The 15,670-nt window shown below is 47.2% G+C and overlaps 1 protein-coding gene and 1 non-coding gene across 3 annotated transcripts in view; one reads left to right on the top strand and one right to left on the bottom strand.

Annotated features, from left to right (window-relative positions):
- SULF1 (sulfatase 1) overlaps positions 1–15,670 on the top strand; it is a 168,433-nt gene that overhangs the window by 18,023 nt on the left and 134,740 nt on the right. The window contains exon 1 of one of the 2 annotated variants that reach the window (XM_039912643.1): positions 11,729–11,865. The exons of the other annotated variant lie outside the window; for it this stretch is intronic. The gene's annotated coding sequence lies outside the window, so the exon portion shown is untranslated. Of the gene's footprint in view, positions 1–11,728; positions 11,866–15,670 lie in introns of those variants that run through there. 2 annotated transcript variants of the gene reach the window in all.
- Positions 1,220–1,357, bottom strand: LOC114813637. Its single transcript, XR_003761354.1, has one exon. It is a non-coding gene; the product is annotated as a small nucleolar RNA SNORA7 (small nucleolar RNA).

The raw sequence follows: 15,670 nt of genomic DNA, 5'->3' as shown, positions 1-15,670 counted from the left end.
TCCCTTTTTACTCACTTTTCTTCCTTCCCTGTTGGATTCATCCCTGAAGTTTCATCACAACCTTTCTCAATCAGTCAGTATTTATTGAGCACCTACTGAATGAAGAGCAGAATAAGAATAATAATTGTGGTATTCATTAAGCACTTTCTATGGTGCCAAACAGTGTTCTAAGCGCTGGGGTAGATACAAGTTAATCAGGTTGGACACAGTCCCTGTCCCACATGAGGCTTACAGTCTAAGTAGGAAGGAGTAGGATTTAATCCCCATTTTGCCGTTGAGGTAACTGAGGCACAGAGAAGCTAAGTGACTTGCCCAAGGTCCCACAGCAGACATGTGGAACAGTCAGGATTAGAACCCAGGACCTCTGATTCCCAGACCCATGCTCTTTCCCTTAGGCCATGCTGTTTCTAGACTGAGTACTTAGGGGAGCACAGTATAGATGTTAGATGTGAACCCTGCCCTTAAGAAGGCTGAAGTCTAACGGGAGAGATAGACATTAAGATAAATTACATGTAAGGGACTCAATAAGAACAATGTGGCCTAGTAGAGCATAAGCCTAGGAGTCAGAAGGACCTGAGTTCCAATCCCGGCTCCTCCACTTGTCTGCAGTGACTCTGGGCAAGTTACTTCTCTGTGCCTCAGTTTCCTCATCTGCAAATTGGGGACTAAGACTATGAACCCCATGTGGGACAGGGACTGCGTTCAACTTGATAAGGCTGTATCTAGACCGTAAGCTCATACGTTCAAGGAATGTGTCTGCTAACTCTATCGTATTGTACTCTCCCAAACATTCAGTACTCTGCACATAGTAAGTGCTCAATAAATATAATTGATCTACCTCAGTGTTTAGTATAGTGCCTAGCACATTTTAAGGGCTTAACCGTAAAAAACACAAGTGTAAGGATATTTAGGCACCACATTAAGATACATAAATTCCACTCTAATGATCTTTACCCTGCACCCTCTTTACAGTGGGAGCACCGTGAGGACCAGTCTTGTCTTTTGCTGTCGAGTAATCTCTGACCCATAACGATGCCACGGACACATCTCTCCCAGAACGCCCCAACTCCATCTGCAATCGTTCTGGTAGTGAATCCAGAGAGTTTTCTTGGTAAAAATACAGACGAGGTTCACCATTGCGGCTCCTTCCATGCAGTAAACTTTAGTATCCACCCTTGACTTTCTCCCACGCCGCTTCTACCCAGCACAGGGGGTTTTGACTTGTAGCAGATTGCCTTCCACTCGCTAGCTACTGCACGAGCTAGGAATGGAATGGGTAGGCCTCTGCTTGACTCTCCCTCCCGTAGTCGAGGCCGGTAGAGTTCTGGAAACTCACCAGGTGCGACCCAGAGAGGGGCAGGAGGGACAGAGACCATATTGAATTCCCACCTGCTTATTTTCTCCCAGCGCTTAGTGCAGTGCTCTTACACAGTGAGTGCTTAATAAATGTTATTTCTATCCATACTGCTAAAATACCAAGGAAAACATTCAAGTAGCCTGTCTTTCCCACACTCCTCTGTAAAGTGCTTCACCTGTCTCATTCCGGACACTAGAGTCAGCTTCCCCAACCCACACTGGGCCGAAGCATTTCCAGCTTGGCCCAAATGCTTGTCCTCCATCTTCTTGCCCCCAAGCGAGAGCCCTCATGTTTAAGCTCCATTTCTCTCCCTTCCAAGCATCTTTCCTCTCTTCCTCTCTTAATCTTGCTCTTCTTCATTCAATAGTATTTATTGAGCGCTTACTATGTGCAGAGCACTGTACTAAGCGCTTGGGATGAACAAGTCGGCAACAGATAGAGACAGCTCCTCCCAAGCACGAGCCCGTGACCTCCTTGCCCCTTTTGATAGAAGGGGCCCCACTCCCCTCTAAATGGCTCTTAAGCTTGGTTTTCCACCTCTGCAAGACACACGGTCTGACGCGGCTCAGGCTAACGATATTCCGGCAGCATCGACACTGATAGTCCTCCGTCTTCTCCAGGCGGAACAATTCCTCGGAGATTTATGGGCTTTCGTTTGGAGTCGATGAAAGGCTTGCACACCTTTTAAGGTGCCAAAGCGTAAAATAAATACCCTTCACACCTTCTGCCCTGTCAGACGTGTTTCTCTATTAACCTTCAGCACGTGGGCAGCGCTCCAGACGAGTGAGAGAGTAGTAGGACTGAGGAAACATTTTCTTTGGAGACCCAGCTACATCCCGTCCGATATTCCCAATTCCCAGTCGGCCAGCCCGCTGTTGAGTGGTCTTCCCGGTGTGCTGGATCATAAGAGACTTTTCAGTGAGTTGCTTGTGAACTGCCGGTCAAATGACCATGTGTGAGGTACAGGAACAATTAAAAGGTTCTATGTGACCTCACTGTTAATGATGACCTTTTTGTCAATTTAGAAAAGCAGCATAGCTTAGTGGATAGAGCACGGGCCTGGGAGTCAGAAGGACCTGCGTTCTAATCAGCCCTGCCACGTGCCTGCTGTGACTTTGGACAAATCACTTAACTTCTGGGCCTCAGTTACCTCATCTGTAAAATGGAGACGGAGAGTGTGAGCCCCATGTGGGACAGGGACTGTGTCCAACCTGATTAACTTGTATCTACCCCAGCACTTAGAACAATGCTTGGCAAATAGTAAATGCTAAAGTACCATAAATATTATTATCATTATTAATTTCTGCCTACTCTGCCACGAGATTATCAACTCCACTGGAACAAAGATGGTGACCTTCTTTTCTTTCACGTGCTCCCCGAGGCATCTAGTACATACTGTTAATGCTGATAGGCATCCAAGTCAAAAACAGTGTGTACGGTGTTTTTGGAATGATCTGAGAGGGGTTTGGGGGACACCTCAGTTTCAGTGATTTAAGGGGTTCATAACTCTGGGGTAATTATAACTGGAGTGTGGAAATTTCTCCTCCCTAACTTCGGGACTTATTCTACTCTTATGTTAGATTGTGAGGCTTGGTCATTTATTTTCTAGTTAATCACTGCTATTGTCCCATGCATCTTTCTTCCCCTACTTAGCCCATGTGGGACAGGGATTGTTGACATCTGTTTATCTTCCTAAAGCAGCATGAACTAATGTAAAGAGCAAGGCCCTGAAAGTCAGGGGGTCTGGGTTCTAATCCCAGTTCTGTCACTTAACTGCTGTGTGGCCTTGAGCAGGTCACTTTCCCTCTCTGTCTCTTAGTTTCCTCTTTGCATTCATTTCTTCTAGACTGTAAACTGCTCTCCAGACTGTAAGATCCCTATGGGAAGAGGACATATCTACCAACTCCGTTAGAGTGTACTCTCCCAAGCATTTAGTACAGTGCTCTGCTCACTCTTAAGTACCCAATAAATACAACTGATCATTAGTAAAAAGAGGATTCCATACCTGTTCTCTCTCCCCCTTAGACTTTGAGTTCTGGGTGGAAGAGGGACTGTGTCTGTTGTGACTATCCTTTCTCTGGTCCAGTGTTTAACAAAATGTTTTAGGTCCATATCAAGTGCTTAACAAATACCGTTATTATTAGTAGCAATAATAGGAGTGGCACTGTGAATAAGACCCAAGTTGAAAATTTCTCACTGATATAGCCTTAAGAATGTAGCTGAAATCTCCCGACGTCTTCTGTTCTTCTCTCCCTCCCGTCATTGGACGCTGACAAACAGAGCTGTCTCAAAGAGTTGTGTAAACGAATCCCTGGAGAACCAAGAGCGGTAAGGTGCCACGAAGTACAGAGATGCTCCTGAGCTTGCCTTGGGAATCAAGAGTCCAGGCTTTTGTGAGTCTATTTCTGCCACCTGAAACCTTGCCTCCTTCCCTAGAGTTATTTCTTCAGTATGTTCTTTTGAAACTCTAACAGGTAACACGAGCATTTCTAATGCAAATCTTAACCTTCCCTAAGGGGTCAAATGCACTAATTGGGGAATAGGCCTAGCCACAAGTAGAGAAGCAGCATGGCATAGTGGTTAGAGCAAGGGCTAGAAGTCAGAAGGTCCTGGGTTCTATTCACGGCTCCACCGCATGTTTGCTGTGTAACCCTGGACAAGTCACTTAACTTCTCTAGGCCTCAGTTACCTCATCTGTAAAAGGGGGATTTATACTGAGAGCCCCATGTGGGACAGGGACTGGGTCCAACCTGATTACTTTGTATCTACCTCAGTGCTTAGAACAGTGCTGGGCACATAGTAAGCCCTTAATTAATAATAAATAGGTCTGTGAGGGCTAGAGAAGAGAAATCGGGGTTCTGAAGGGCCCCAGGAAGTTTGAGGCCACATGTGTCCAAGCAGGAGGCCCCCAGGCAACACAGTTAGTTCCCGGAGGGGAAGAGGAGACGGTGGCAGAGTGACTTGTGGGGAAAAAATGGAGTCCTCATTCTCCATTGATTCAATGAATTTATTGAGCGCTGACTGTGTGCAGAGCTCTGTACTGAGTGCTTGGGAGAGTACAATACAACAATAAACAGCCACAATCCCTTCCCACAACAAACTTACAGTTTCCAAAGGAGATCTACATATCGGGGAGCAGAGGGGTACTACCCCTTTCCCCCACATTCTGCCCTAGGCCCAACCCTGGAAACCCCAGAAATCCATCTGAGGGCTCTTTCAACCAATCTCATGGCCCAACTCCCCATATGGGTCCTAGTAGAGTAAACTTGTAGGAAGTCCGCACCAATCCAGAGGGCCCCCCCAGCAGCAGAGTCATACTAAGACCATCCTCCATCTCCCTGGAGGGGAACCCCGGAGAGAAATCCCAGGGTGCTGGAAGCCTTTCGGGGTAGGGGTCTGGATAGCGGACTGGTGTCTGAATGGTGTCCACCCCCAGAGCTCAGCAGAGAGAGAGATCAACCCCAGGGTCCTCCGACAATCTGGAGGCAATGGCTCCCTCTCTCCCTTCCCCACCACCATCTCACCACCCAGCTCCCATGAGGAAGTTGGCAGTCCTGACATCTTATCTGGCAGAGGAAAACAAAGACAGACTCGGGTGGGGGCTATTTTGGAAAAAAACAAACCACTCAGTCGACTGTTTTAAGAGCGGCAGGTCTCCAGACGTTGCCAGGCTGATATTCTATAGCCCGGTCCTGTGCGTGATTGTCTACATGTTTGAGGTTTTCCTAGTCCCGACAAAAGGTATCATTGTGCCTTACATGATGTCAGAGGGCAAATGTCAGCATCTTGGCGTGTTATAAAGAATCTAGAGGCATTTAAAATCACCCTTTGGGCGGAATTTAATCTCGGTAGGATGTCGGGGAAGCAGGAGTAAATAAAGCCCAACTTTGCAGGTGTTCCCACCACACGCTTTGCCGGCTGAGCCGGCGCGGCAGGGGCGGCACTGGTGAGTTATGTCTGTCAGGCCAGCTCCCACCGGCAGGGCAACTCGGCCCCCGATGACCCAGCCTACCCAGCCCAAACTTCACGCCCCTAGGAGAAAGGGAAGATCCCGAACCAGCGCATTTCTTACTTTAAAAAATGCAAGCAAGATGGTTTCCAAGCGGGTCTGGGGTGGGAGCGTCGGGAAGGTTGGGCCAGGGTTCTTAAGAATAACAATAATTGTGGTATTAAGCACTTACTATGCGGCAGACACTGTACTAAGCTCTTGGGGTAGATATAAGCAAATAGGTTGGACACAGTCCCTGTCCCACATGGGGCTCACAGTCTTAATCCCATTTTACAAATGAGGGAACTGAAGCCCAGAGAAGCGAAGTGACTTGCCCAAGGCCACCCAGTAGACAAATGGCGGAGCCGGGATTAGAACCCAGGTCCTTCTGACTCCCAGGCCCGTTTTTCTTGGGGAAAATCTGGATCAGAGCATTGTTCATCTGGCAGTTGAACTCTGTCCTCAGACATGCAGGTCCCATTTACCCCCAATCCCCGACCTCTCCCAGCCCTTCGCATTTGGCTTCTGGCTTGGGAACAGAGGGTGGCCATGACCTCTACCTCTACCGCACGTAGCCCGCCCAGGCCTTCAGGACAATGAGCGAAGTGTTTTCCGTGGGTAGGCTAGGACTCCTCCGGAAAACCTGAGTTTGTCAGCCGAGGGAGTCATTGGCTCCTTGTGACGTCGAAGTGGTCCAAAGAAGGACCTCAGGGGAAGCAGCTTGGCCTAGGCGCTAGAGCCCAGGCTCGGAAGTCAGAAGTACCTAGGTTTCTAATCCTGGCTCCACCACTTGTCTGCCGAGTGACTTTGGGTAAGTCACTTCACTTCTCTGTGCCTCAGTTACCTCATCTTTAACATGGGGGTTAAGACCGTGAGCCCCGTGTGGGACATGGACTGTTTCAACCTGATTAATTAGTTTCTGCCCCGGCGCTTAGTACAGGGCTCACAGTCTTTTTTTTAAAGGAAGGAAGGGAGAAATAGCATTATCGTAGGAGAAGTTACTAAAAGCAACATTTAATAATGAAAGCCTGTCTCACCTCACATAAGGGTGCAGAGGTGACCCAGGGACACAGTTCTGAATGCATTATCTTTCAGAACAAAGAGTTATGCAGGTAGCCCCTTGTTGTTTCTATGGTATTTAAGCACTTACGGTGTGCCAGGTACTGTACTAAGCACTGGGGTAGATGCAAGCTAATCAGCTTGAACACAGCCCTTGTCTCTCATTGGTACTCACAGTCTAAATGCCACAGTCTAAATCATCTGACTGTGTCAGATGAGGGAACTGAGGCACAGAGAAGTGAAGTGACTTGCCCAAGCTCACACAGCAAACAAGTGGTGGAGCCGGGATGAGAACCCAGGTCCTTCTGACTCCCAGGTCTGGGCTCCATCCACTAGGCTACGCTGCTTATCTGATGATAACTTCCATCAGACATTCTCAGGATCCAGTGAGCCAGTCCCACCTGAAGTGCAATGATCACTGTTTTATCAGGAAACTCTGGTCACAGGAGAGTATTCTCATTCTCCCCTCATTCACCTCGATCAGTTGATCGATCGATCATGTTTATTGAGCACTTGGAGTGTGCAGAGCATTGTGCTTGGGAGAGAACACCATATGGGAGTTGGTAATTCATTTTTTTCTTCTTGGGAAGAAAATGAACATAGGAAGGAGAGAAAGTGGGGGAAAGAATCTGGGTAAGAGGGAAGAGGAAAAATAGGGAAAGAGAGTAAAGGTAGGGAGAAGAGGAAAACTGGCGATTAGGAGAGGCGAAAGAGGAACAGTGAATCACCAGCTTCCTCTGGTCAAGTACTAGTACAGTGCTCTGCACTCAGTAAATATAATAATAATGTTGGTATTTGTTACATGATTAACTCTGTTGAACCCTTTACTTTGTACAATACACTGTACTGAGCACTTGAGGTTGGCAGAAGGAAAAGATTCCATTTGGATGCTACTTCCGATTAATTGGGAAACAGCATGGTTTAGTAGAAAAGCCCAGGCTTGAGGGTTTAGACCACCTGGATTCTAATTCTGGATCTGTCATTTCTGCTGTGTGGCATTGGACAAATCATTTTACTTTTCTGTGCCTCAGTTCCCTCATCTGCAAAATGGGGATTCACTTCCTGATCTTCTTCCTACTTAGATCGAGAGACCCGTATGGGATGTGATTACTTGTATCCACCCCAGTGCTTACTACAGTGCTTGGCACATAGTAAGCACTTAACAGATACTATTATTATCCAAAACTGAACTATTCCCACCCAAACTCTATCCTCCCCCCGTCTTTCCCATCACTGTAGACAACACCACTACCCTCCCTACCTCACAAGCCCATAACCTTGGCGTTGTCCTCAACTCATCTATTCAATGTGACTAAATCCTGTTGGTTCTGTTGCTAAAATCTCCCTTTCCTCTCCAAACTGCTACCATGCTTATCCAAACACCTATCCCATCCCGCCTTGACTACTGCATCTGCGTCCCCGCTCACCTCCCAGCCTCCACTCTCTCCCCACTCCGATCCATACTTCACTCTGCTGCATAAATCGCTTATCAACCAAAATGTTCAGTTCATGTCCCCCCACTCCTCAGGAAGCTCCAGTGCTTGTCCATCCACCTCCACATCAAACAGAAACTCCTTGCCATTGGCTTGAAAGCACTCGATCGGCTTGCCCCATCCTGCCCCCATCCCCTACTCCAGCCCAGCCCACACATTCAGTTCCTCTAGCACCAGGTTCCGCACCGTGTCCCAATCTTGTCTATCTCACCGCCAACCCCTTTCCCCCTTCTTTCCCCTAACCTGGAACTTCCTCCCCCTCCACTCTACCACTCCATCCACCTTCAAAGCATTACTAAGGTCACATCGCCAAGTGGCCTTCCCCGATTAAGCCCTCTTTCCCCCTGCTCTTTTCCCTTCTGCATCATCTGTGCACTTCAATCTGTGACCTTTGGACATTTGATATTCACTCCACCACCAACTTCACAACACTTATGTACATAGCTTTAAATTCTATATTATAAATGACTTATTCATATTAATAGCTATTTCCCCCTCTAGACTGTAAGCTTATGGGCAGGGAAAGTGTCTTCTAATTCTCTTATATTGTACTCTCTCAAGTGCTTCGTACAACATTCTGCAAATCGATACAACTGATTATTGTTATCATTATTAGTAGTCATGATAAAAATAATTTACACATCCCTCAAGCACGTTACCGTGAAGTCTGGCCATTTCAATGTGGGGCTCTGGTTAGCTGAGGAAGATTCTTCTCTGCGTCGAGCTGGTCTGAACCATTGTTAGCTTATGGTGGTCTTGGTATCTGTGGAGCACCCACTACGTTGTACTAAGCAGCCAAGAATACAAACCCTTGTCTGCCTAAATTAATCAGTCGATAGTATTTATTGAGCGCTTCTTATGTGCGGAGCCCTTTACTAAGGACTTGGAAGGATCCAACACAACAGAGTTGGTAGACAGGTTCCCTGCCCACAGTCAGCGTCCAGCTAAAGCTTCCAGATCATCTATGAGGGTCTACCCTTTGTAGAGAAGCAGCGTGGCTTAGTGGAGAGAGCCCTGGTTTGGGAATCAGAGATCATGGATTCTAATCCTGGCTCCACCACTCGTCAGCTGTGGGACTTTGGGCAAGTCACGTAACTTCTCTGTGCCTGTCACCTCATCTGTAAAATGGGGATTAAGACTGTGAGCCCCATGTGGGACAACCTGATTACCTTGTATCCCCCCCAGCGCTTAAAACAGTGCTCGGCACATCCTAAGCGGTTAACAAATCCCATCATTATTATTATTACCCAGACTTCGTCCTCTTGTACTTATACACTGGCTGTCGGTGGCGTTCTCTGTTATATTGCAAAACCCAAACTCAGTAATAGAGGGTTATTTGGCTGTAAATTCAAGTTATTTGACATGTGTCAATAAAACAACATTGCCAGGTACTAAAATACTTTGGCTTGCTGTCAAGACTGATGTCAGGATTTCAAAGAATGACACAGTCCATTTTACTTGCCTTCTTACTATCGTGGCCCCTGAGGCTGTGGGAGCCAGATGTGGCTGGCCCCGCTTGTAGAGGATTGTTCAGAAGGTAGGAGGAAAAAAAAATGCTGTCTTTTTATTTATTTCTTTGCTTCTCCTACAACTTGTAGTTAGGCTGTTTCTGGGAACTGTCGAAATGTTCGGGACCGGGACCGGAATTTCTACGTAGTTATTTGAAACTGGCTGGGTGGAAGAAGTCAGTCAGTCCATCGTATTTATTGAGTGCTCACCATATGTAAAGCACTCTACTAAGCGCTTGGGAGAGATCTGCACATAGTAAGTGCTAAAATACCATTGATGGATTATCTAGTGCCTGGGAAAATACAACAGAAGGGATGCATTCATTCAATCCTATTTATTGAGCACTTACTGTGTGTAGAGCACTGTACTAAGCATTTGTAAAGTACAATACAGCAAGGGAGAGAGACAATCCCTGCCCACAATGGGCTTACAGTCCAGAGGAGGGGAGTTTCTAGGTAGTGCTTTTATTAATAAAGCACCCTTACGTTATTTAGTTATTTACTGCCTGCCCACAAGGAACTTCCATTCTAATGGAGGTATTTGGTGGTGGATGGTGCCAGGGAAAGTGACTGCACTTGGGTTTCCTTGTGGGAAGAGTCTGGGATGAAGAAATCTCCGTTCACTTCCGCTGCTGCCAGCATCCTCCGGCTCCAAAGCTATCCCAGGCCTTAGGGGTGGGCAGGAACGAGGCCCCTTTTAAGCTCACTGTGGGCAGCAAAAGTCTCTGTTTATTGTTAGATTGTACTCTCTCAAGTGCTTAGTACCATGCTTATCACACAGTAAGCACTCAATAAATATGAATGAATGAATAGATGCAGAGTCTGATTTGGGACTCTCCCTGCGCCGGCTCCATCCCACCAGAAGGGCACATGTTCCCCATCTGGGCAGACGCAGAGCAGGAACGGTGGGGACGCCTTGGCTGGAAGATCTCCTTTGGGGTGTGGAAAGCAGCCGAGAAAGGTCAGCTGAAGGTTAAGCTGTGTCCCACTCATGTAATAATGTTGTCTTTAGCACAGATTAGCTCTCGGGGACTGCGCGGCGCAGTGGAATATTAAACTTTTTCCCTCTTCCCTCCATTTTGAAAAAAAAAAATGGGCAGGTTGTTTCGAACTTGAAAAATTACCCAGAGATCAAGTTGGAAAAATGTTTATTTTGTAGAGAGTCGTATAAAAATGGAATCTCCGCTTCTCCGGCAATTCCCATTTTCAAGCGGCTATTCATTCTGGACTCCTGCAGCCTGGAGTTGAAGGCCATTTATATGGTTCTGTTGAAGTGGCAGGAGGAGAGAGAGAAGAAAGAGAAAGAATGAAAGAATGTGTGTGTTGTGTGTGTGAAAAAGACATGAGTGGAACTGAAAGCCAATGTAAATCCCTTCCTGGTGGTGGGAGCGCTTAGTAAAGTGCTTCACACTTTTCTGGGCAACGGCCATTTTCCCATGCATCGCATTTGCTGTTTCCCCAGTTCTTGTTTTCCACAATCTAAATTGGAGACACGCCAGGGAGCATTGGAGAAGAGAGTAAAGCAGCTTCCTGACTGATGGTTGGGGAAAGGGAATGGCCATCCTCCCGTTGAGAAGTTGGCATTCCCGCACCAGCCCTCTGAGAGTGGGGAATCCCGGTGACCCGGACTTCCCACCCCAGGCGGAGAACGGCAGGGTCCCAGGGCAAGTCATGTGACTCATTCATTTGCCGCCAGGGGATGGGCAGCCAGTGTGAGGCCGAGGCGAATCGGAGGGTGAGAGGTGTGCAGATCGAGTGGAAAACATTTCATTTAGCTGGCCGGAGAGAAATGAAGCATCCATTGTGACATTCCCAATTAGCAAAGAGCCTGATCCAGTTGGAATGGAAACTTGGTCAAGTCCCAAGTGGAAATGATTTCTTGCCAAGGAAAACCAGAGACAGCACGGAGTCCTGGGCCTGAGAAACCAAATTGCCAACTGCTGTTGGTGAAATTGTCTGAAAGTCAACTGAGGCCCTTCAGAAAAACCAGGGCCTTGAATCAGTCGAGAGCTTGTTCCCAATTGACCGTGGGGTCAGATTAGCCAGAACTCCATAATAATAATAATAATTGTGGTATTTGTTGAGTGCTTACTCTGTGGCAGGCGCTGTATTAAGTGCTGGGATAGATATAGGGTAATCGATTGGACACAGTCCCTGTCCTACATAGGGCTCAGAGTCTTCATCCCCTTTTTCCAGATGAGGGAACTGAGTCCCAGTGAGTTGACTTGCCCAAGGTCACACAGCAGTCAAGGGGCAGAGCTGGGATTAGATCCCAGGTTCTTCTGACTCCCAGGCCTGGGTTCTCTCTATTAGGCCTCGCCGTTTCCCAAAGAAGGGACAAGGATCTGTCCAAGGTGACTTCAGAGCAGCCCTGACTGTTCAAACTGGGACAAAGGAGAGAGAAAGAAAATTCCCCCAGGAGCGTGAACTACAAGGAATGGAACAGAGAGTCATGAAAAGGTACAAACTACAAACAGTCGCGTTGAGTAGGTCTGCTTGGGTCTCCTAGAACACAGGGAGGTTGGACTTGGTGATTTTGACTCCCTGCACATGCAGACCATTTCTCCCAGTGCCCTGGCAGTCCTCTGGAGCGACAAACCCCCACTGTCAGATGAAGCTTCCTTAATTCCCCAGAGGCTGAAATAGGTCTCAGTGACCGTGTGCTAAATTGGAATGGACTTTAGGCACATGAATGAAGCTGGTCAATACGTTTCAAAGATTGAGGAGGAGGCGGCGGCAGGAAGGTATGCCAAAGTCAGTTGGAAAGGGCGAGGCTATCGGGAATACCGGATGCTTACTATGTGCCAAGCACTGTTCTAAGTGCTGGGTTAGATACACATTAATCAGGTTGGATGCAGTCCCTGTCCCACATGAGGCACCCAGTCTAAGGAGGAAGTAGGATTGTAATCCCCATTTTACATATAAGGTAACCCTGGCACAGTGAAATGACTTGCCCAAGGACATATAGCAGACACGTAGCAGAGCTGGGATTAGAACCCAGGTACGTTGATTCCCAGGCCCGTGCTCTTTCTGTTAGGCCGTGCTACTCCTCTAAATAGAGCTACCATTACAGAAAATCAATCAATCAATGCTATCTATTCATCAATTACCACCTACGTCACCTAGCTGTAGAGCTGCTCTGGAGAATTTGGAGACGTGAGCCCCCTGCGGGACAGGGACCATGTCCAACCTGATTACCTTGTATCTACCCCAGTGCTTTCAACGGTGCTTGGCCCATAGTAAGTATTTAACAAATACCGTTAAGTACCTCATCCGTAAAATGGGGATTAAGACAGTGAGCCCCATGTGGGACAACCTGATTGCCTTGTATCTACCCCGGCACTTAAAGCAGTGTTTGGCACATAGTAAGCACTTAACGATTAATAATAATGGTATTTGTTATGCCACAGATGGTGAGGTTATCGGTGAGTACAGCGGGTACAAATGTTGCAGGATCAGTGGTCCTTTCCACCTTGTGACCGGGTAGTGGGGGCCAGGGATTGTGTTTGGGCCCATTGGTGGATTTTTTTTTTATTTATTTCCCCAGAAGAGTGCTCTGTATAAAGTAGATCCTTGGTCGTCAGTGGCATTTATTGAGCATTTATTGTGTGCAGAGCACTTGGGAGAGTACAATACAACAAAGTTGGTAAACACTTTCCCTGTGCAGAAATACAATTACTGTTATTACCCAAAGTGGTAGTGCAATACCACTTCTGGAGCTCAAATTACAACCTCAAAAATGGCTGGGAGAATCATTTGAGCCACGGTGGCGTCATCACCCAAGCAGCGTGACCCGGTGGAAAGAGTCCCGGTCTGGGAGCCTGAGAACCTGGCTGCTAATCCCGGCTCTGCCACTTAACTGCTGTGTGACCCTTGGGCAAGTCATTTCATTTCCCCAGGCCTCAATTCCCTCATCTGCAAGTGGGGATTCAAAGTCTCCTTTACTCAGACTTTGTAATCATTTAATTTAATAATTGAATTTATTTGTGTTTAATGTCTCTCTTCCCCTCTAGATTGTAAGCTCACTGTGGGCAGGAATGTGTCTCTTTATTGTTATACTCTCTGAAGAGCTATGTACAGTGCTTTGCACACAGTAAGTGCTCAAATCCATTTATTCATTCAACCGTATTTATTGAGTGCTTAATGTGTGTAGAGCACTGTACTAAGCACTTGGAAAGTACATTTCAGCAATAAAGAGAGACAATCCCTGTCCACCTCAGGCTTACAGTGTAGAAGGGGGGAGACAGGCAACAAAACAAGTAAACAAGTATCAATATAAATAAAATTATAGATATATACAAATCAAAAGAAGTACAGGCAACGATATAAATAAATAGAATTATAATATGTACATATATATACACACAAGTGCTAAGGGGAGGGGAGGGGGTAGAGCAAAGGGAGCAAGTTGGGGTGATGGAGAGGGGAGGGGAAACTGAGGAAAAGGAGGGCTTAGTCTGGGAAGGCCTCTTGGAAGAGGTGAGGTGCTCAAATCCGATTGAATGATCGTGTGAGGCCTGATTATCTTGCCTCTACCCCAGCGCTTACTGCAGCGCTGGGAACATAGTAAGCACTTAATGAATTTCACAATTATTTTTATTATCTAACCTGTTTTGCACCCGTTGTTTAGAGGGAAAAGGCCAGAAAGGAAGTCTTCATCACTGTCACAGGTCCTATCCTATTCGGGCTAAGGGGGCTTGGTAAACTTCTCAGGGCAGCCAGGCTTGTTAAGAAGTAGCCAGCGACCCTAGGCTTTTGGGAAGTGCCAGGGCATCACCAATACAGACTTGAGGCAGCAGCCAGATGAGCAAAGCCTACAAGGGTCCAGGCTTGCTGGGATTTTGGTCCAACTAGTTTCTGACTTGACATTTGGACACGAAATAAAGGCTAAGAGCCTCAATGCAACTATTGCGTGCTACTTCAGGGGAAGCTCCATGCCCTAGTGGATAAAGCTGAGGCCTGGGAGTCAGAAGGACCTGGGTCCTAATCCCAGCTCCTCCACTTGTCTGCTGTGGGACCTTGGGAAAGTCACTTCACTTCTCTGGGCCTCACCTGTAAAATGGGGATTAAGAGCATGAGCCCCATGTGGGGCGGGGACTGTTTCCAACCTGATTAACTTGAATATACAGTGCCTGGCACATAGTAAGTGCTTAACAAATGTCATTATTATTATTCTCATTGCTAAGTGTCCAGAGGGATGCTGGGTCAGGATTCTGGGTTCTTCCCACCCCTTCCCCACCAGTGTCAAGCACACTTCCAATTCTGATTCCTTTTTTGAGAGGCAGAAGTCAGGCCAGGCCTGCACACCTCCTAAGGGATAAATCAACTAACGGTCCTTCCAGGTTGTAATCCTCAGCATCTGACTTCCTCAATCAGTCGGTGGTATTTATCGAGCGAGCCGAGCACGCTTCCTCCTAAACTGTGGCTTTTCAGGCCTTGCCGATGGATGGGATTTTCTTTTGTAGAAGAAATGGGTTACAGGATAGGGCCTTGGTGGAGTCCCTTCTGGACAGAGACTAGCCGACGTGTCTCAAACAGAGGCATGAGAAAGATTCGGGACGAGGAGGCATAAGGGTGGTGCCTATCCAAAGATGGCTTGAAGTTCTTGTGAGCCCAGGAGAGCAATATACTCAGAGGCAGATGTGGTTTTTGGTCTCTTATCAAGAGGAGCTTGGCCAGGGTCCTAAGTGAGTTGTGGAATTTGTTATGCATGCACTGTGTGCCAAGCACTGTGTGAAACCGTAGATAGCGGATAATCAGATCAGACACAGTCCCTAAACCAGGTGAGGCTCAAAGCCTTAAGAGGTGGGGAGAGCAGGTATTTTCCTCATTTTATGGACGAGGAAACTGAGCCAGAAAGGTGAAAAAAAATGATGGTATTTAAGTGCTTTCTCTGTACCAGTCACTGTACTAAAAATGAGGCCAGATACAAGCCAATCAAGTTGGACGCAGTCCCTGTCCCATGTAGGGCTCACAATGTCAATCCCCATTTTACAGATGAGGTAACTGAGGCACAGAAAAGTGTAGTGGCTTACCCTGGATCACCCAACAGACAAGCGTCAGAGCTGGGATGAGTGGGCAGTTCTGGTGACCTCCCCCTCATCGGGACAACTTTTTCTCCTCGGACAACATGGCTGGCAAAGCCAACATCTCAGGGTTTTCTTTTGTGTTTGCATCTGTTGTGTTGTCACCCCCGTGGCCACAACACCTCAGCTCTCTGCACTACCAGAAACATCTCCATTTATTTAGTAGCATTTATTGAGCG

The sequence above is a fragment of the Ornithorhynchus anatinus genome, chromosome 7, assembly GCF_004115215.2.
Source record: "Ornithorhynchus anatinus isolate Pmale09 chromosome 7, mOrnAna1.pri.v4, whole genome shotgun sequence".
NCBI lineage: Eukaryota > Metazoa > Chordata > Mammalia > Monotremata > Ornithorhynchidae > Ornithorhynchus > Ornithorhynchus anatinus.
Note: the sequence above shows the minus strand (reverse complement) of the source record. Positions and strands in the feature narration are given on the sequence as shown.